Here is a 22,795-nt window from a genome sequence, read left to right as displayed (position 1 = left end):
CAGAGCCTTTTTCATGATGTTACTTAAACAGCTGATTACTTACCCTGTTTGCCCTTGCAATACACTCAGAAAAACTATTCATTTTACTCTAGTATGAAGGCAGAAAACATGCTACTCATGAAATTTTTGTTTTCCTGTAAAAGCAATGGATAGTTTACTCCATGACGTAAATGTTAAATTTTAAAACTCTAAGGACATAATTTTTCATCTTCTGGTATTTTTAGATCATTTGTGATTTTGGAATGGGTCATATTTTAAATCAAATTGCAGTGTTACAGATTAATGAGGTCTGTTTATTAAATATTTCTGCAAAAATAATTGGTATCCACAAATAAAGTGTTTACGATACTTGATCTAAAGCATGTACTGAAGGAATACATTCATTTATTTAAGAAGGGATAATCAAGAGAAGCAACAAAGTGGGATCAAGGACACCTATGTCATAAATAGTGAGCCTGTCTCAGAAACATAATTCTAAAAAGCTGGAAGTGCAGCTGATCTATAGTCTGCCTTTCCAATGAGAAATAACTCCATAGACTTAAGAGATAAATAAAGAATATTTTGTAATGATAGCATGCATCTTTTTCTGGCTAATGGGCAAATGGGACATAGCCAAAATCAGATTTGTTGGGGGATTTTGAGACAGGGTTTCCTTGTGCAATAGCCTCAGTTGTAGTGAGACTAGCTGTGATCATGACATTTGTTTGAAACTCACAGAAATCTGTCTGCCTGTGTGTCCTGAGTACTGGGGTTAAAGGCAAGCACCACCACAACCTGAACCCTAAAACAGACTTTTGCATTACATGGACACTGCCATTTTTAAATTCTTTCAGGGTCAGATTACAACTGAAACTTTATAGAATTTAAATAGTAATAAAAAACAGCAAGTAAGGCCAGGAAGGCAATTAAAGACTTCAACAAAAAAATTTCTACAACAATTATTTAATAGTACATGAGTGACATGAAACAGACGTTCACAATTCACTGACAGGTCTTGGGGTAGAGGTGTGTGAAGATGAGGGAAAATGGAAAGGCAGAACAAAAGAAAAGATAAAACCTGGGGGAGGGATGTCTTGCTTAAAGTATGTCTTATTCTAAGTAAGCTTCTAATCAGGAATAGCTTCCTGTTCCCTACTTTCAGGGGAAATGGAGGAAATGGGAGAATTTTAGGAAGTCAGGAGGAGTTATGTTTCAATTTGACCAGCTCATGAGAACGCTACTCACACATTGCATCATGAGGAGAACACAGTACATCCAGGTAATTTTACTCTTATGCCCTCAGTTCCTTTGGACCTATATCCCCACCTCCATGTGGTGGGAAGGGTGGAGTTCACAAGATATGAAGCAACCCCTCCACCAAGGGTCTGCATTCCGACACTTACATTCTCTCCTATGCATCTTCATTATGTTAAAATACAGCATCTATTTAATTCTCAATACCTGAGGGTCTAAGTCTAGGTCCCCAGGCTGATACTGAATCTGTAATGTTATGGACCCTAAGTCCCTTTTGGAGTCAGATTTTGTGAGTACACGATGCAACATCGTCTCAATACTTCATCAATTAGCTCTGTAAATAGGTCATTACATCAGCGATAGTTTTAGGACTTTGGTGCCATATCGTCAGTGTTAACATAAAACACCAGCTAATTAATTATCAATTTAATTTTATAAATAAATCATTATTCCAGGAAGAGACCAGTCTGACTACTCCATGTGGGATTTAAGTATGCACCACCATGACATTACCCAATCATTTTTCATTATATATTAATTATTTGAATCGATAAAGATGTTGTTCTTCTTGACTGGAGTAGGGCCATTCCTCCATGGGAGTTAATCACGTGGCAGTATTTAATCATCTAAGTACTCCTTCCTTGACAATCACTGAAGTTTGGTTCCATCTTATGAAAGTTAAGTATGGAGGACTATAAAATTTTTAACTTATTTGATTGCGTAAGTAATGATGTTGTCATCCGCCATTTGGCTGCTGTGGGATTGACACAGCAGCAGATCGGTACCAAAAGCAGTGCCCAGAGAATGGGGGACACTGCATTACACAGTGATTACTGATTACGTAGTAGTACATTTTTAACAATCAAATGATTACACGATTTTCAAAACTGTAATGTTTCGCATCAGCAGTTTCTGCAACGTTGCAAGGGAACTGACCCATGAAGGACACAGTGACCACCGATTTTAAAAATGGATTAACTGAATAATCTCCTTATCAGGGAATCTCATCTCATGAACTCTGTCGGGCTGATAACATGACACACCACCAACAATAAATAACTCTAAATAACCATCTTAGAAAGCGGGGTACAGGACTTAATGGAGAACAGTCAATTGAGGAATCCAAAATGACTGAAAAAACATAAGACACTGCTCAAAATCCTTAATTACAGCCTAATGAAAATCTAAACAATTCTCAGAAACCGTGGGATCAAGCTCCTCTAATGGTAAGAGGATGAAGAGGAGTATGCTTTATTTTCAATAAAGAGAAAAGGATTCTGGTAGAGGCGATTAAATGTATTGTTTCCATTCTAGAAATTAGAAAATTGAAGCATGGAAAACAAGAGTAAAATACTCATCATTGTACTTGAATGGCACAATGATGCATTCGTTTTCATGCTTATGTCACTATAGGCATGTTGTAGCTTGAGAGACGGTAAATATGTAGAAGTCAAATGAAAGAGAGCCCTGCTTTGTTTTTGTGAGAAACTCAGTGAGGCTGTAGGGTTAGTTCACTGGTGGGTATACTATTTTTAGCCTGTGGGAGGGGCACTAGAATGTGACAGAATGTTGGTTCATAAATGTTGCCTGGCAACCCTCCTTGCATTCTGTATCCTAGTATCATGGGCCAAGGATGAGAGAGCAGCTTTGAGAAAGTGTTATCATGGGACATTACAGTCTGCCAAGATAACTATCTCCTAAACCTTTTCATGACAGCATTTGATTCGCATAACCAAGTCAGAGCCACACCTCTGGAAGTGTGCCTACAGCTTTTCCTGGTTACCAAATTCAAGATTACCTAATCATCAGAGGACATAGTCTGTGGAGAAACAGTTCAGAGTCTTCTGTTTATGAATACTCTCTCTCCTCAGAATTAAAACTATGGAGCAAAAGATAATAAGACTACGATTATTCATCAAACCAGTGAGTTTGACATTGTTGACTTCCTTCAGGAAGGTGATAATCCGTTTGTTAGAATAGACTTCGCGATTATTAGATTTCAGTCCATCTCTTTTGAGGCAGCCGTCCAACATTAAATATGTGATATCTTCGAAAAACACTGCATACACAATGACAGTTCAGTATTTAAACATGTTACTACTGTGCTCTGCGATTAAATAAGGGATGAACCTGGAAGTTTCCAACAATCATGTGGGAGTCAACTGAGAGACAATTGTGTGGAGAATGGCAGACCATTTCATCCTCTGATTATGTTGTTATTTGATTATTAAAATAGGACATTAGATAATCCATGATCAGAGGATTGTGGTTACAGCGATGTGGAGACAATTACCATAGACCATCTTAATATCAATTATGTATTTAAAATATTTAAATTAATCACGACAGCATCGTTCATGAGCCTGGTTTGGAGCCACCTTAGGGAAGTGGATTATGTTACATGAACTCATTATTTGAATATTTAATTATACAAAATAATGATTATATCGTCCATGACACCTGGAATCTGGTGCCACAGATCATCTAATTACATAATTAATCTATTTAAATTGACAATCTGTGTTAATCCACAAGATAATGTAAATATGTGTGTAATTATGTAAACCAAAAATCCTCCATTCCATGAAGAGTCCTGTAAAGCTGCCTCTTTTGGCGTTAATGTGCAATATCATCACAGTTTATGATTGATGGTTTCAATGGATGATGATGACATTCTTCATGACTGGAGTCTGGCCATACTTCCCTGCCAGTTAAACGCTACATCACCTCTTTATTGGGACAGTTAGCTATCACTGACTTATTTAATTCTTTAAATTACTTAAACGACAGACAATGCCAACACTGATTATTATTAGGTTGCAGATATCAGTCAGCGACAAATTAGGAAACTTGTAGACATTGGCAGAGCATTTTCTGAATGTCTATGCGTCTTCCAGACCACTAGGAATGCTGGAGAATAGAATCCAGAAGATTGCATGGTGCCCTGCGAGAAGTACAAGCACTTTTCCCAGGTCTGCATGGTGGTCTGGGTATTGACTACTTGCTCTTCCTCCACATCTTCACATCGGTTGTGGTCTACGTCTAGAAGATGTAGCGGCACTAGGAAGTCGGCACCATCACCGAGACCTGGCAAAAGGATGACGACTCAGAACACGGAAGAACATCGCTCTCTCAGCTATGCTGTTGATGCCCCTTCTGCAGCCACCTTTTCAGCTTATATCAACATTTTGGCTACTACTGGTATGCCAGGAATGGGCCAATTACTTCGGGTCCTGCCGCAACACAACGGAGATTCAGGCACCGGTGAGGATGTCAGGCCAACAGAATTCACCAGGCAAGAACGTATGATTATCTGACGATTAACTGATGGAATATTAAAAAATCTGTGATGACAGCATCCGTTTTCATATCTGGGAAATCTGCCCAGGAATCGTTTATACGAAAAAAGTTCAACGACTTATATATGTAAAGAAGTAATTATTAAATTCTTTCATTATATAATCTGTGAACCCTGAAGTGCGGTGCCACCTTGTGTGACTCAAGTGTGACAGACGATCAAACAATCTGATGCTTTCATTATTTAAATCTGTCTTTTCTACCCCCAGAAGAGTGGAGTCTGGAGACCCCTTGTTGGTGTTAAAATGTCTCTTGTGATTTCATTATTTATTTATTTAAATCAATGTTGATCTCATTTTGTTATCTCTCTAGGGGTGAATTATGAGAAATTATCTCTTCATTCATTCATTTTATTGTTCAAATCTATGATTAAGAACTCAATGACTCTTCAGTATTGATCAATCTTTAGGTTTCGTGAATATAACCCCATCCACTAGATTAATATTTATTCATTGAATTATGAAAATCTGTCATTATGTATTCAGTGACCACTAAAGTTTTTGGCCTCCTTAGGGGAGTCCATCGTGCCAGATCATCGCATCATCTAATAGTACACTTACTTATTTACCGGTTAAACTAGGAAATTAAATAATAATTCATCACTTAATTAACGTATTTGAAACACAGGTAATGTTATGGACCCTAAGTCCCTTTTGGAGTCAGATTTTGTGAGTAGACGATGTAATATCATCTCATTACTTCATCATTTAGCTCTGTAAATAGGTCATTACATCAGAGATAGTTTTAGGACTTTGGTGCCATCTCGTCAGTGTTAGTATAAAACGCCAGATAATTAATTATCAATTTAATTTTATAAAAAAATCATTATTCCAGGAAGAGACCAGTCTGACTACTCCATGTGGGATTTAAGTATGCACCACCATGACATTACTCAATCATTCTTCATTATATATTCCTTATTTGAATAGATGAAGATGTTGTTCTTCTTGACTGGAGTAGGGCCATTCCTCCATGGGAGTTAATCACGTGGCAGTATTTAATCATCTAAGTACTCCTTCCTTGACAATCACTGAAGTTTGGTTCCATCTTATGAAAGTTAAGTATGGAGGACCATCCCATTATTAACTTACTTGATTGCGTAAGTAATGATGGTGTCATCTGTCATGTGGGTGCTGTGGTATTGACACAGCAGCAGATCGGTACCAGAAGCAGTGCCCAGAGAATGGGAGACACTGCCTCATACAGTGATTACTGATTACGTAGTAGTACGTTTTTAACAATCGGATGATTACATGATTTTAAAAAACTGTACTGTTACGCATCATTAGTTTCTGCGAGGTTGTAACATAACTGACCCATGAAGGACACAGTGACCACCGATTTTAAAAACGGAATAACTGTATAATCTCCTGATCAGGGAATCTCATCTCATGAACTCTGTCGGGCTGATAACATGACACACCACCAACAATAAATAACTCTAAATAACCATCTTAGAAAGCGGGGTACAGGACTTAATGGAGAACAGTCAATTGAGGAATCCAAAATGACTGAAAGAAACATAAGACACTGCTCAAAATCCTTAATCATCAGCCTAATGCAAATCTAAACAACTCTGAGAAACCATGGGATCAAGCTCCTCTAATGGTAAGAGGATGAAGAGGAGTTTAATTTATTTTCAATAAAGAGAAAAGGATTATGGTAGAGGCGATTAACTGTATTGTTTCCATTCTAGAAATTAGCAAATTGAAGAATTGAAAACAAGAGTAAAATACTCATCATTGTACTTGAATGGCACAATGATTCTTTCAATTTCATGCTTATGTCACTATAGGCATGTTGTAGCATGAGAGACGGGTAAATATGTAGAAGTCAAATGAAAGAGCCCTGCTTTGTTTTTTGTGAGAAACTCAGTGAGGCTGTAGGGTTAGTTCACCGGTGGGTATATTCCTTTTAGCCTGTGGGAGGGGCACTAGAATGTGACAAAATATGGGTTCATAAATGTTGCCTGGCAACCCTGCTTGCATTTTGTATCCTGGTAACATGGGCCAAGAACCAGATAACAGCTTCGAGAAAGTGTTATCATGGGACATTACAGTCTCCGAAGATAACTATCTCCTAAAATTTTTAAAGACAGCATTTGATTCGCCTAAACTAGTCAAAACAACACCCTTGGAAGTGTGTCTACAGCTTTTATTTGAATTTACTAAATTCAAGATGACCTAATCATCAGAGAACGTAGTCTGTGGAGAAACAGGTCAAAGTGTTTATGAATACTCTCTCTCCTAAGAAGTAAAACTATGGAGCAAAAGATAATAAGAATCCCATTTATTCATCAAAAGGTGAGGTTGCCATTGTTGAGTTCCTTCATGAATGTGATCATCCATTTGTTAGAGTAGACTTAGTGATTATTGGATTCCAGTCCAACTCTTTTGAACAACCACCCAACATTAAATATTATATCTTCTAAAAACCCTGCAAATACAATGACAGTTCAGCTTTTAAACATGTTTCTACTCTGCTCTGCGATTAAACAAGGGATGAACCTGGGAGTTTCCCACAATCATGTGGGAGACAAGAGAGAGTCAATTGTGTGGAGTATGTCAGACCATTTCATCCTGATTATGTTGTTATTTGATTATTAAAATAGGACATTAGATAATCCATGATCTGTGGACTGTGGTTACGCGATGTGGGAGGCAATTATCATAGACCATCTTAATATCAATTATGTAGTTAAAATATTTAAATTAATCACGACAGCATCGTTCATGAGCCTGGTTTGGAGCCAACTTAGGGAAGTCGATGATGTTACATAAACTCACTATGTGATTATTTAATTATATAAAGCAATGATTATATCGTCCATGACACCTGGAATCTGGTGCCACAGATAAACTAATTACATAATTAATGATTTTAAATTGACAATCTGTGTTATACACCAAGTTTGGTGCCACCTTGTTTGACTCAAGTGTGACAGACGACCTAACTATCTGGTTATTTCATTATTCAAAACTGTATTTTTCTACTCTAGGAAGAGTGGAGTCTGGATCCACCTAGTTTGTGTTAAATTGTATCTTGTGAATTCTTTCTTTCTTTCTTTCTTACTTTCTTTCATTCTTTCTTTAAATCAATGTTGATATCATTTTGTTATCTCTCTAGGGGTGAATTATGAGAAACTATCTCTGTATTCATTCATTTTTGGTTGAAATCTATGATTAAGAACTCAATGTCTCTTCAGTATTGAGCAATCATTTAGGATCCATGCATAAAACACAATCCACTTATTTAATGTTTATTCATTTAATTATGAAAATCTGTCATTATGTATTCAGTGATCACTGAAGTTTTGAGCCTCCTTAGGGGAGACCGTTGTACCAGACCATCATGTCACCTAATACTACACTTACTTATTTAACTGTTCAACTAGGAATTAAGTAATAATTCATCATTTAATTTACATATTTAAAATACAGGTAATGTTATGGACCATAAGTCCTGTTTGGAGTCAGATTTTTGGAGTTGGTGATGTAATATCATCTCATTTCTTCATCATTTAGCTATGTAAATAGATCTTTACATCATCGATTGGTTCAGGACTTTGGTGCCATCTCGACAGTGTTAATATAAAAGTCCCAGTAATTAATTATCAATTTAATTTTTTAAAAACATCATTATTCCTGGAAGAGATCAGTCTGACTACTCCATGTGGGATTTAAGTATGAACCACCTTGTCATTTTTCAATCATTTTTCATTGTATATTAGTTATTTAAATCAATGAAGATGTTCTTCTTTTCAGGAATCGGGCCATTATATCGTCCATGACACCTGGAAACTTGTGCCACAGATCATCTAATTACATTATAAATGAATTTAAATTGACAACCTGTGTTAATCCCCAAAATAATGTAAATATTTGTATAGTTATTTAAACAACAATCCTCCAGTCCATGAAGAGACCTGTAAAGCTCCCTCTTGTGGAGATAATGTGCAATATCATCACATTGTATGATTCATTGACTCAATTGATGATGATGACATCCTTCAATGCTGGAGTCTGGCCATGCTTCCCTGCCAGTAGAATGCTATATCCCCTATTTAGTGTGACAGTTATCTATTAGTGACTTATTTAATTCTTTAAATTAGGTAAACTACAGACAGTGCCATCACTGATTACGGTTAGGGTGCAAAAATCTGTCAGGGCCAATGTTAGGAAAGTTGTACACATGGGCAGAACATTTTCTGAATGATCTATGCATCTTCCAGAGTACGAGGGATGCTGGGTGATTGAGTCCTGAAGGTTGAACGATGCCCTCTGAGAAGTACAAGGACTTCACCAAGGCCGGCACGGTGGTCTGTCTGTTGACTACCTGTTCTTCCTCCACATCTTCACATCAGTTGTGGTCTACCATGAGAAGTAGGAGTGGCACTAGGAGGTCCGCACCATCACCGAGACCTGGCAAAAGGATGACGACTCAGAACACGGTAGAACATCTCTCTCTCAGCAATGCTATTGATGCCCCTGCAGCAGCCATCTTGTCAGCTGTTATCAACATTATGGCTAGTAGTGCTATGCCAGGATTGGGCCCACTATCTCACGTCCTGTTGCACCACAACAGATTCAGGCGCTTGTGATGAGGTCAGGCCTACAGAATTCATCAGGAAAGACAGTATGAGTATCTGACGATTAACTGATGGCATGTTAAAAATGCGTGATGACAGTATACAGTTTCATACCTGGCAATTCAGCCCAGGAATTGATGATACAAAAAAATGTCATCGGCTTACATATTTAAAGGTGTTAATATTAAATTCTTTCATTATATAATCTATGATCCCTGAAGTTTGGCGCCACCTTGTGTGACTCAAGTGTGACAGACCATCTAACAATCTGATTATTTCATTATTCATTATTCAAATCTGTCTTTTTGTACTCCAGGGAGAGTGGAGTCTGTATCCACCTTGTTGGTGTTAAATTGTATCTTGTGAATTCTTTCTTTCTTATTTTCATTCTTTCTTTCTTCCTTTCTTTATTTAAATCAATGTTGATATCATTTTCTTATCTCTCTAGGTGTGAATTATGAGAAACTATCTCTTTATTCATTCATTTTTTGTTCAAATCTATGACTAAGAACTCAATGTCTCTGAGATTAAATAAGGGATGAACCTGGGAGTTTCCCACAATCATGTTAATGTCAATTATGCAGTTAAAATATTTAAATTAATCACGACAGCATCCTTCTTGAGCCTGGGTTGGAGCCACCTTAGGGAAGTGGATGATGTTACATGAACTCATTACTTGAATATATCATCCATGACACCTGGAATCTGGTGCCACAGATCATCTAATTACATAATTAATGTATTTAAATTGACAATCTGTGTTAATCCCCAAGATAATGTAAATATTTGTATAGTAATGTAAACCACAATCCACCATTCCATGAAGAGGCCTGTAAAGCTCCCTCTTGTGTAGTTAATGTGTAATATCATCACATTTTAGGATTCATTTTTTCAATTGATGATGATGACATCCTTCATGCCTGGATTCTGACCATGCTTACCTGCCAGTAAAATGCTACATCACCTATTTATTGTGACAGTTAGGTATTACTGACTTATTAAATTCATTAAGTTATGTAAACAACTGACAATGACATCACCCTTTACGGTTAGGGTGCAAATATCTGTCAGGGACAAGGTTAGGAAAGATGTAGACATGGGCAGAGCATTTTCTGAATGATCTATGCATCTCCCAGAGTACGAGGGATGCTGGATGATTGAGTCCAGAAGGCTGCACGGTGCCAAACGAGAAGTACAAGGACTTCACCAAGGCCGACACGGTGGTCTGAGTTTTGACTACATGCTCTTCCTCCACATCTTCACATCGGTTGTGTTCTACCATGAGAAGAAGTAGTGGCACTAGCAGGTTGCCACCATCACTGACCTGGTAAAAGGATGACGACTCAGAACAGGGAAGAACATCTCTCTATCAGCTATGCTGGTGATACCCCTGCTGCAGCCATCTTTCAGCTGCTATCAACATTGTGGCTACTACTGCTACTCCAGGATTGGGCCCATTATCTCACGTCCTGCCGCACCACAACAGAGATTCAGGTGCTTGTGATGATGTCAGGCCAACAGAATTCATCAGGCAAGACACTATGATTATCTGGCGATTAACTGATGGCATGTTAAAAATGCGTGATGACAGCATACAGTTTCATACCTGGCAAGTCTGCACAGGAATTGATGATACAAAAAAAGGTCAACGGCTTACTTATTTAAAGATGTAATTTTTAAATTCTTTCATTATATAATCTGTGATCCCTGAAGTTGGCGCCACCTTGTGTCACACTCAAGTGTGACAGACGATCTAACTATCTGATTATTTCATTATTCAAATCTGTCTTTTTCTACTCCAGGAAGAGTGGAGTCTGGGATCCACCTTGTTGGTGTTAAATTATATCTTGTGAATTCTTTCTTTCTTTCTTTCTTCCTTCCTTCCTTCCTTTCTTAATTCCTTCCTTTATTTAAATCTATGTTGATATCATTTTGTTATCTCTCTAGGGGTGAATTATGAGAAAGCATCTCTTTATTCATTCATATTTTGTTCAAATCTATGATTAAGAACTCAATGTCTCTTCAGTATTGAGCAGTCATTTAGGCTTCACGCATAAAACACCATCCACTTGTTTAATGTTTATTCATTTAATTATGAAATTCTATCATTATGTATTCAGTGATCACTGGAGTTTTGAGCCTCCTTAGGGGAGACCGTTGTACCAAACAGTCACGTCATCTAATACTACACTTAATTCTTTAACTGTTAAACTAGGAAATTAATTAATAATTCATCATTTAATTTACATATTTAAAATACAGGTAATGTTATGGACCATTAGTCCCTTTTGGAGTCAGATTTTGGTAGTTGATGAGGTAATGTCATCTCATTACTTCACCATTTAGCTATGTAAATAGATGGTTACATCAGCGATAGTTTTAGGACTTTGGTGACATCTCATTAATGTTAATATAAAAGGCCCACTAATTATCAATATAATTTTTCAAATTGCTCATTATTCCAGGAAGAGATCAGTGTGACTACTCCATGAGAGATTTAAGTATGCACCACCATGATATTATTCAATCATTTTTCATTATATATTCATTATTTAAATTGATGAAGGTGTTGTTTTTCTTGACTGGAGTCGGACCATTCCTCCATGGGAGTTAATCACGTGGCATTATTTAATTATCTAAGTACTACTTCCTTGGCAATCACTGGAGTTGGGTTCCATCTTATGAAAGTTAAGTATGGACGACTATCCAATTATTAACTCATTTGATTGCGTAAGTAATGATGGTGTCATCCGTCATTTGGCTTCTGTGTGACTGACAAAGCAGGAGATCGGTACCAGAAGCAGTGCCCAGAGAATGAGGGGCACTGACTTATACGGGGATTACTGATTACATAACAGTAGATTTTTAATAATTGAATGATTACACGATTTTAAAAAAACTGTACTGTTTTGCATCATCGGTTTCTGAGAGGTCTCAAGAGAACTGACCCATGAAGGACACAGTGACCACCGATTTTAAAAATGGAATAACTGTATAATCTCCTGATCAGGGAATCTCATCTAATGAACACTGTCGGTCTGATAACATGACACACCACCAACAATAAATCACTCTAAATAACCATTTTAGAAAGCGGGGTACAGGACTTAATAGAATACAGTCAATTGTGGAATCCAAAATGACTGAAAGAAACATAAGACACTGCTCAAAATCCTTAATCATCAGCCTAATGCAAATCTAAACAATGCCTAGAAACCAAGGGATCAAGTACCTCTAAAGGTAAGAGAATGAAGAGGAGTTTATTTTATTTTCAATAAAGAGAAAAGGATTATGGTAGAGGCGATTAATTCTGTTGTTTCCATTCTAGAAATTAGAAAATTGAAGCATAGAAAACAGGTTTAAAATACTCATCATTGTACTTGAATTGCACAATGATTCTTTCGTTTCGTGCTTATGTCACTATAGGCATGTTGTAGCTTGAAAGACTGGTAAATATGTAGAAGTCAAAAGACAGAGCCCTGCTTTGTTTTTGTGAGAAACTCAGTGAGGATGTAAGGTTAGTTCATGGGTGGGTATACTCCTTTTAGCATGCGGGAGAGGCACTAGACTGTGACAGAATGTTGGTTCATAAATGTTGCCTGGCAACCCTCCTTGCATTCTGTATCCTGGTAACATGGGCCAAGGACCAGAGAGCAGCTTCGAGAAAGTGTTATTATGGGACATTACAGTCTCCCAAGATAACTATCTCCTAAATCTTTTCATGACAGCATGTGATTCGCTTAAACAAATCATAGCCACACCTCTGGAAGTGTGCCTACAGCTTTTACTGGTTACCAAATTCAAGATTACCTAATCATCAGAGAACATAGTCTGTGGAGAAACAATACAAAGTCTTCAGTTTATGAATACTCTCTCTCCTAAGAAGTGAAAGTATGGAACAAAAGATAATAAGACTCGCAATTATTCGTCAAAAGGTGAGTTTGCCATTGTTGATTTCCTTCAGGAAGGTGATAATCCATTTGTTAGAGTAGACTTAGGGATTGTTGTATTTCAGTCCATCTCTTTTGAGGCAGCCGTTCTACATTAAATATGTGATATCTTCTAAAAACGCTGCATTCACAATGACAGTTCAGCAAGTCTGCCCAGGTATTGATGATACAAAAAAGGTCAACTGCTTACATATTTAAAGATGTAATTATTAAATTCTTTCATTATTTAATCTGTGATCCCTGAAGTTTGGCGCCATCTTGTGTGATTCAAGTGAAAGGGATGATCTAACTATCTGATTATTTCATTATTCAAATCTGTCTTTTTCTACTCCAGTATGAGTAGAGTCTGCATCCACCATGCTGGTGTTAAACTGTGTCTTGTGATTTCATTATTTATTTATTCATTGATATCAATGTTGATATCATTTTGTTATCTCTCTAGGGATGAATTATGAGAAATTATCTCTTTATTCATTCATTTTATTCCTCAAATCTGTGAGAAAGAATGCAATGACGCCATTGCTGCAGACTTGGAATGAGTAGGCGCTGCCTTGACCGCCTGGTCCGGCCCTGCAGTGCATGGAGGCAGTAATCGTCCCTGGCAGTGGCCTTGGGAACAGAGGCTTCATAAAGTGAAGCCGCCATCTAGGTAGGACACTGAAGGGCACCGCGCACCAGTGAGGACACAGTGACCACTGTAGGCGTAGCAAAGGATGCTGGGAATCATAGTCCCCTTCCACCCTGAGATGGGCGGGGCTCCGAGACTGCTGGGAAAATTCCACAGTGTGGGAAGCTGAGGGGAAGTCGCCAGACAGTGATGTCACAGGGAACAAGGTCCAGCATGCAGCCTCCTTGGAAACGTAGTCCAGGAGGGCAGCAGTGAAGACAGAGACGCCATTTCTGTCATTCTTTTTGTGAAGGGGCGTGGCTTCCTTTCCTCACGTGACCCCATCCTTCCCCCAGAAACTCTGCCCACACGTCCCATAGGCTCTGCCCCACCCCCGGATGGCCCCGCCCTTCCACCTGTCTTTCAGGGCCTGTGGATTCCTGGGCATTTACCACCTGGGCGTGGCTGCCGGGCTGTAGGCACATGGGGCGGGGCTGCTGGGTGATGTCAGGGGCTATGCAGGGGCGTCGGGCGGGGCCCTGGTGGCAGCAGTGCTGCTGACTTCCCCTGAGCAGCTGGAGGTGAGTGTGGGCAGGGCACATGTGACATGTGACATGTTGCATGTCAGGGGTCACGTGTGTGCTTCCCACCCTTCCCACAGGCCTGCACAGGCTTTTGCACACATCCTGGCCGAGGATACCAGGCAGCAACCACTGGGCGTGGCCACACCCAGCTTCTACCTCATGGAGCAGCTGAGGTGCATGGGGGGGTTAAGGGGATGTTGTGGGGCACACATCACATGGTACATGTAACATGTCATAGGTCACGCATGTGGATCCCATTTCAGGGGTCACAGGTCACATGTGTCCCCCCTCACCCTGCACCATCAGGGACGGCCTAGACCGGATCCTCCCAGCCCATGCTCATGTCCTGGTGCAGGGCCAGCTCTATGTGTCCTTGACTGTGGTGAACAAATTCCAGAACCGACTTGTGTTCCAGTTCCCGACCCGTGAGGACGTCGTACAGGTGAGGGGCAGGGCCGCAAGTGTAAGAATGTGTCATGTTCTGTGTTTCCTACATGTATATTTCATCTGTGTTTGCACATGTGTGTCGCATGTTTGCACATACGTGTATTGTTTATGCTCATGTGTGTCCCACGTTTCCCCTCATGCGTGTCCTATGTTTCCCCTCATGTGCAGGTCCTTCTGCCAGCTGCTTTGTCCCCATTTACTCAGGGCTGAAGCCCGTGGAGTTCCAGGGTCAGGTGGGCAGGGCGGTGTGGGTGGGTGTGGTCACACGTTTCTCTGACAGGTGACCCCGAACACGCGTGTATATTGTGGCCATTCCTCTCATGTCCCCCGGCCCCCCCATCTCCCCAGGCCTGGGCAGATCACGCAGCCTCCCCCTGCCCCCTGGAGGTTGCACCCTCACCGTATCCCCATTCTGTGGATGCCATGACATCTCACCCCACGACCCTGGCCAAGGTCTTGGCTCGAGCGTGCACGTGACTGGACAGGACGTGCAGGTGAGCCATGTGGGGCTTCCGTGGCCACTCCTGTCACAGCATGCTTGCACCAAACTCACTTCCAGCCCAGCCCACACACACTCCTGGCTCCACCCACACTCATTTGCGGCCCCGCCTAGATCTCCACTGCCAATGTTGCCCGCCTGGCCCGAGCGCTCTTCCCGCTGTCCTGTGCAAGCCTGGAATCCCTGTACCATGATGGTTTCTGCGACACCATGAGCTTCCTGCGCCGCAAGGGCTGCTTCTGGTGAACAGGTGTGTGTGCACACATGTATGTAGCTGAATAAATGAAGTCCCTGTGATTTACATGCTTGTCGTTTGTTTTACACGCATGTCGTGCCTGTGGCTTCTGTGATCCTAATGCGCCACCTCCACAACACTTACGTATGTCGCGTGTACACATGATATCCCGGCTGGTGCCGCCTCCATTACATGCAGTTCACATATGGAGTCATGGTGTTTCCATGTGAGCCAGTGTAGTGCGCATTGGAACCTGTGTACATGGCATGTGAGCGCGTATAGTTGACATGTGAGCCTCTCGATATGTGAGTTTGTGCAGTTGACTTATGAGGTCATGTTTTTGCCTTGTAGGTCCATGTAGTTAACATGTGAGCCCGTATAGTTAGCATGTGAGCCTGTGTATTTGACATGTGATCCCTTGTAGTTAATATGTGAGCCCATGTGCACAACATGGTATTCATGTACTTACCATACATGGTCATGTACTTACATTATGGCTTCATGTACTTACTGTGAGATCCCATGTAGCTAGCATGTGTAACTAGGTAGTTTGCATTGGTGTCACATACTTAGCATGTAAGTAGCACGCGAAGTCATGTGGGCAACATCTGAGCCACTGCAGCAAACGTAGGAGCCCTCAGAGTTTACATACGAGTTCATGTAATTAACACAAGGACATGCAGTAAACACATGAATTCACATGGATAACATGTTTTATTTGCTTTACCAGGGTGTGGTTGGGGTTGGAGGGGAAATAAATACGTGGTCGATACATTGGCGGTTGGGTTATATATGTGGGTTACATATTTGCACTTCCTCCACCTATGTTACATGTATGATATGCATGTTTATTTTTAGTTGTTTGTTGTTATTTTCTGTTCTTTGACTTGGGCCAGGTCATGTGTGTGAGGGGGGCACAGGAATGGGCAGGGCGTGCAGGGATAAAACATGAAGGAGGAAAAAAATAAAACTAAAAAGAAGGGAAAGAACCCGCGAAACAATAACGGTGGAGACGAACAACAACAATAATAATAGTGGGGAAAGAATGGGCTTAAATACTGACTCACAGCACAGTAGAAAAATTATAGGAAGTTTAGGCTTAGCTCCTCCCTACCAGGTGTGTGTTGTCACCAGGTGTGTGTCATCAAAACAGGAAGACGACCAACAAAAGCCTTGGGGCAAGGAGTTCCCGCCAACAGCTTCAGGCAAGCTCAAGGCACTTCAGTGGTCTATGCAGGGCCCTACAGGTCCCCCTTTCTCGTAATATAAACTAACACCTGCCTTAGGTGACAGAGAACATCAGCATAATTCCTTACCCATCATTGGAGAGGTCACCCAGGCCTGTAACCTTCCTATCTTAGGTTAGATATTTGACCCGTCTGTGTTACCCTTCACTGGTGAATAGTTTGTTCAGCCACACGTGGGCAGAGGCATTTTCTCTTGAGTCAAAGACAGTATCTGTCTTGTTAGAAAGTTGGCCTGGGCCTCTTTAGTGCTGTGGCAAAATAGCACCAAGTGCAAGGCCTAAAAACCCAAATGATCTGCCCACAAGTTGAAGTCCTTGTAAAAAGCTTTCTGCATTGGCAAGTGGCACTCAGGTTTCATAGATGTTAATGACCTGCATGGCTAAAGCATGTGTATAACTTAAAAACTGATCACTCCAGGATTTCTGGAGAAAAATGATGAATTAACACAGATATGTGTGAAAGACAGAACAAGAAGCCATATGAGCTTCTCACAAATATTCAAGTGTTCCCTTTGGAAGTTAGTTTGTAAATTTAGTTTAAAAATGTCAGTTTGTACTAGATAATAAAGTGTGATTTGGGTGGCTAAGACTTAAGCCAAATCACCTGATAGTTGATCTACTGTGCTTGCAGGATTTACAGATTGGGAGAGGGCTATGGTAGAATCTGTTGCTTCAGTGGTAAAGGCAGCATTGGCAGCCATGATCCCGGAATCTCCTATCCTCTGTGCTGCACACCTGGGTACGTCCCTGCAACAGCTGTTACATTTGGCAGACCTGCTGAGAACAATTGAAACTTCCTCCAAAATTATTAGCATTGTTTACAATAATAAGAATGGAACCAGAATACAGTACCTGAGATGAAATTGAAATTCTTGTCCTTTGTATAAAAGTATAAATTTATAGCCACTTAATCCAAACTATAATTAATGGTCTGGAAAAAAAGGCCACATATGGCTACTCAGAACCATGGCTACTCAGACCCACTGGCATCAGGATAGATAGATTCTTGAAGACCCATCAGACCTTTTTTCTGGCTGTTAAATCACCATCCCTCTGCACATGTTGAATCAGCCACTCAGGCACCCAAACAGGTGCATCTTGTGGAAACACACAAACTGACCTTTGAGACCATACTAGAACTGGGTCAGGGCCTCCCCATTTTGCAGTAGTGACACTCTTCCACATAACTGAGCCATAGTCAGATGACCCAGGGCCCCAATGCCTGTTGGTCACAGATCGAGCAGCACCATCAATAGTTAAAAAATTTAAAATAAAAAGGACAAGAGAAAGGTGATTATGAGGAGATCCTGTAAACTCCCCCTGTTTTGTTTTATGAAGATAGGCTTTAATTGTGAGATGTGCATGTTCCACCATGGCCTGACCCTGAGGATTATAAGGGATATCCATTTTACGTGAGATAATTTTTTTTTATTTTTGCAAAAAGCGTTAAAACCTTGACTAGTATAAGCAGGGCCATAATCAGGTTTTAATTGTCTGGGCATTCCCATATAAGCATAGGCTTGTAAACAATGGCTCTTAAAATCCTTAAGCCTTTCTCCAGTATGAATACAGGCAAATATGAAATGAGAATGGGTATCCACAGATACATGAACAAATTGTAGTCGACCAAAGGAAGGAACATGAGTAACATCCATCTGATAGATATCATTAGGTGTGACACCACAGGGGTTAACTCCAAGGTGTGGAACAGGTAAGAACTCTGCACATAGGGGCCAATTCTTAACTATATCAATAGCTTGGTCTCTAGTAATTTTAAAATGGAATTTAAGTGACCCTGTATTAAGCTGGAAGGTTGTATGAGCTTTGCAGGCTGCTTCATAACCAGATTCTCTGATCATTATGATTGTACTACCTCTTTTAGTTTTAAAATCAACAATGGCATTTTCTTCACTTAAAGGGCTAGGCAAATCAGAATGCGCTTGGAGATATCCTACAAAAATTGGATGAGAGAGCCTCCATAGTAGGCTTTGTATGGCTAGTAAATGTTCTTGTACATGAGACACTGGAGCTATATAAGCAGCAGTTTCTAAGGGAGCCAATATATGATAGACATATTTACTATCCGTGTACAAGTTAAATGGCTCATCAGAAAAATCTTGAAGGGCTAATTGTACTGCAGCTAGTTCCTCGAATTGTGCAGACTTCACTTTAAGTATAGAGCGTTTGATAATGGGAAAAGAAACAACTACTGCACAACCATTTGAAGAGTCATTTGTAAATACATTACAGACCCCCTTCAGAGGATTTTGGGAAATAACCTTGGGGAAACACACAGGGTGGTTTTTAAAACAATGAGCTAACTTACTGGAAGGAAAATGACTATCAAAGCAGCAGGGTGTAGAAAACAAGTAATGTGCCCACTCTTCATTAAACTGTTGAAACTATTGTATCTGTTGTTGAGTATAGGGAGTAACAATTACATCTGGCATTTTGCCAAAAACTTGAATACTCATTTTGTATGCCTTTTGAATAATAGAAAGCATTGCCTAAGGATAAGATCTAACTGTCTTTCTTGGGGATGCATGTTCATGCACCCATAATATAGGACCAGTTTGCCAAAATACCGCAATAGGGGAATACCTGAAACAAAGACTAATAACATCAAGTTCTGAGAATAGTCAATATAATTTAAATGTGCAGGTTGGAGACATTTTTGCATAAGCTGTATACATTCTCCCACATCAGGCGTTAAGGTGAAGAAGTGAGATCAGAATCTCCTTGTAAAATATCAAATAATGGTCTAAGCTGCCCAGTGGGTAGGGCCAAACTAGATCGAACCCAATTTATGTCTCCCAATAATTTTTGAAAATCATTAAGGGTGGTCAGATTATCCAGCCTTAAAGTAATCTTTTGAGGATGGATACCAGAAAATAACAAATGATGACCCAGGTATTGATAGGGAAATTCTTGTTGCCCCTTTTCTGGGTTTAATCTTAAACCCGCTAATTGAAGATTATGTTGCAATTCTCCAAAAGCCTCATTCAATTCCTTAGAATCCAGGCCGGCTAAAAGAATATCATATGTATAATATATAGGGATTGAAATTTCTCTCTAATGGGGGCAATGGCAAATGATACATTAATTTGCCAAATAGTGGGACTATTGGCCATTCCTTGAGGCAAGACCACCCATTGATATCTTTTATAGGGCTCTTTAAAGTTAATAGAAGGAATGCTAAATGCAAATCGCTCACTATCCTGAGGTTGCAAAGGAATGCTAAAAAAAGCAATATTTTAGGTGGATAACTAATAAATGATAGCCTTGAGGAATACCCACAGGGGAAGGAAAGCCAGGTTGTGTTGCTCCCATAATTTACATGCAATCATTAACAGCTTGGATATCTTGTAGGAGTCTCCATTTTCCAGACTTTTTCTTTATAACAAAGATTGGGGTATTCCATGGGGAAGTGGAAGTAACAATATGTCCTGCCTCTAATTGTTCCTTTGTAAGTTGATGTGCAGCCTGTAACTTCTCAATAGATAAGGGCCATTGCTCCACCCACAGTGGGTTATCAGTTTTCCAGATAATAGAAACGGGACCAGGCTGCATAGCAATAGACCCTAGGGAAAATTTCCCAGCCCAGAGCGATCTCTGGCTCTTTTGATAATTAAATTTTTGGATGCAACAGACTGAGGGTCACCGTGTAGGAATTTACCCAGTCTGTTTTCCTTGTACATAATCTTGGTCAGCCAGCATATTTTTAACAGGCTCAGTAGTAAGGACTGCTCCTTTGGCCTAAAGCACATCTCTCCCCCAAAGATTAACAGGTATATGACATAACACAAAAGGCTGAAAAATTCCAGTATGTCCTTCATCATCTGACCATTTAAGAACCTGAGTACTACATTCTGGAGTACAGCAGTTCCCACTCCTTGTAAATGAGTGGAGGCTGGCTGAAGAGGCCATGCTTGTGGCCAATGTTTTTTTGCTATTACTGAGGAGTCCGACCCTGTGTCACCAAGTCCAGAAAATTGTCTACCTTGTATGGTAAGGGTGAGCATGGGGCGCTGTTCAAGAGTTGAAACCCAAAAGGCACCCATGGGGCCTGTGGACCCAAAACCAGCAGATCCCCTGATGTCATTTAAAAAGGGATTGTTGGTTTTGAACATAGGGAGAAGAACCAATTGCACTATCCGAGCACCCTGTGGTATCATTAATACCCCCATTTCTGCCCTAAACATGATTTTTTATTTCTCCTTGAAAGTCTGAATCTAATATTCCTGGAATAACTCTAATTCCTTTCAACAAGGCACTACTGCGTCCGAACAATAACCGTATTGTTCCTGGGGGGAGTGGCCCAAAGACTCCTGTTCTCAAGGCTTGAGTGTCCATTTGTGGTGTTAATATTGCACCAGTAGCAGAACAGAGGTCCAATCCTGCGCTTCCTGGGGTACCTCAGATAAGGTCCTGGACATAACGGGGTTTCTCTGAGGGATCATCTGATCATCTGTATAGGGTTGGTTACAGGTGTATCCATTACCCCATACACCTGGGCTTGAGGGGCCCAAGGCTGGCCCGGCTCCCAGTTTCCCTGAGCCAGTAAAGGATTAACAAGAGCATCTGTCTTTGTCCTACATTCCTTGCTCCAATGATGACCCTTACAGCAACATGGGCAAAGCCTTAGCCTAGGGCTCAATTGCATTGCCACACCCGGGGGGCAGTTCCTTTTGAAATGTCCTGGCTGTCCACATCCAAAGCAACTCTTTGGTCTGGCTACTCCATTGATCTCCCCTCTTTTCACGACTGAAACTATAACCTGGCCCATAATGTGATGCCCATCTATGTCGCAACATATGCGTATATAGTCATTAAGACTTTTGGACTTATGGGGACATAAAGCCTCTTTACAATACATTGTCTACTGTTTCTTTTGCCTTACATATGACTCTCAGGTTCAGTAGCTTCCATTTATTAATTACTGATTCCACTGTTTGGTATTATGACTAGTAATAACTCTCCTGTAGAGAGCTGCGAAATGCCGCGCCTTAAAGATGGCACTGGTTTCTGCCCTCCACCTTCCCGATGGTGAGTACTCTCTGTATTAAACAATTCCATATTTGGCTAAAAGCTGAGAATCTGGCTTGCTTCTGTGTATATGTATCTGTCTGTTTTTTGTTTTTCACCGCATGGCGTTCTGGGGTTGATTGCCCAAGGGCTTTTAAGCTGTGGGCTGGGCTGCCCCCGGGGTCAGAAGATTATACAAGGTTCCTGAATAAACTGCTTAAAGAAGAGTCTGAACGTTGTGTTTTCTTTGCTGGTCAAAGTAGAGGCGACACTGTCCTGTAAAAATTCCTTCAAGAGTACCTCGAACTTTCTCTTCTAAGAGGTTTTTAGGGCAGCTGGACTAATGTTTAGGTCTTTTGTGTATGGCGATTCACATGGATCTCTTTGTAGTCTTCTACATATCATTATCCTGTTTTGCCAGAACAATTTGTTGAAAATGATTGCCTCCTTCCATTGTATTATTTTTCCTGTTTCATCAAAACTCAGGAATTTGTAGGTGTGTTGGTTCATATCAGGATTTTCAGTTCCATTGGTCTACCTTTCTACATGTGTGACAATATCAAGTGCTTTTTTTGGTACTTTAGCTCTATAATAGAGCTTAGGGCTCGAAGTCAGAGAATGTGATGCTTTCTGAAGTTCCTTTATTATACAGCATTGTTTTGACTATTGTGACTCTTTGTTGTTCCAGACACTGTTGAGTATTGTTTTTTCAAGATCAGTGAAGAAATAAATGTGCTAGGATTTTTACTGGGAATGCTTTGAATTTGTAGATTGCTTTTGGCAAAATTGGAGTTTTTACTATATTTATCTTACCAATTCAAGATCATGGGTGATCTTTCCATTTTCTAGTATCTTCTTTAATTTCCTTCTTTAAAGACACAAGACCATGCAATATAGGCCTTCTACTAGTTTGGTTATAGTTACCCCAAGATGTTATTTGTTGTTTTTCCTATTGTAAAGGGTGGTGACTCTCATCCCTTTTATCTTCTGTATATAGTAAGGCTACTAATTTTTTTTCATTAGT

General features: G+C 40.2%; 1 pseudogene; it reads left to right on the top strand.

Annotated features, from left to right (window-relative positions):
- Nucleotides 1–14,133: 14,133 nt before the first annotated feature.
- On the top strand, nucleotides 14,134–15,511 carry LOC127214630 (patatin-like phospholipase domain-containing protein 4; annotated as a pseudogene).
- Nucleotides 15,512–22,795: the final 7,284 nt, after the last annotated feature.

The sequence above is a fragment of the Phodopus roborovskii genome, unplaced genomic scaffold (genome assembly GCF_943737965.1).
Source record: "Phodopus roborovskii unplaced genomic scaffold, PHOROB, whole genome shotgun sequence".
Classification (NCBI taxonomy): domain Eukaryota; kingdom Metazoa; phylum Chordata; class Mammalia; order Rodentia; family Cricetidae; genus Phodopus; species Phodopus roborovskii.
Note: the sequence above shows the minus strand (reverse complement) of the source record. Positions and strands in the feature narration are given on the sequence as shown.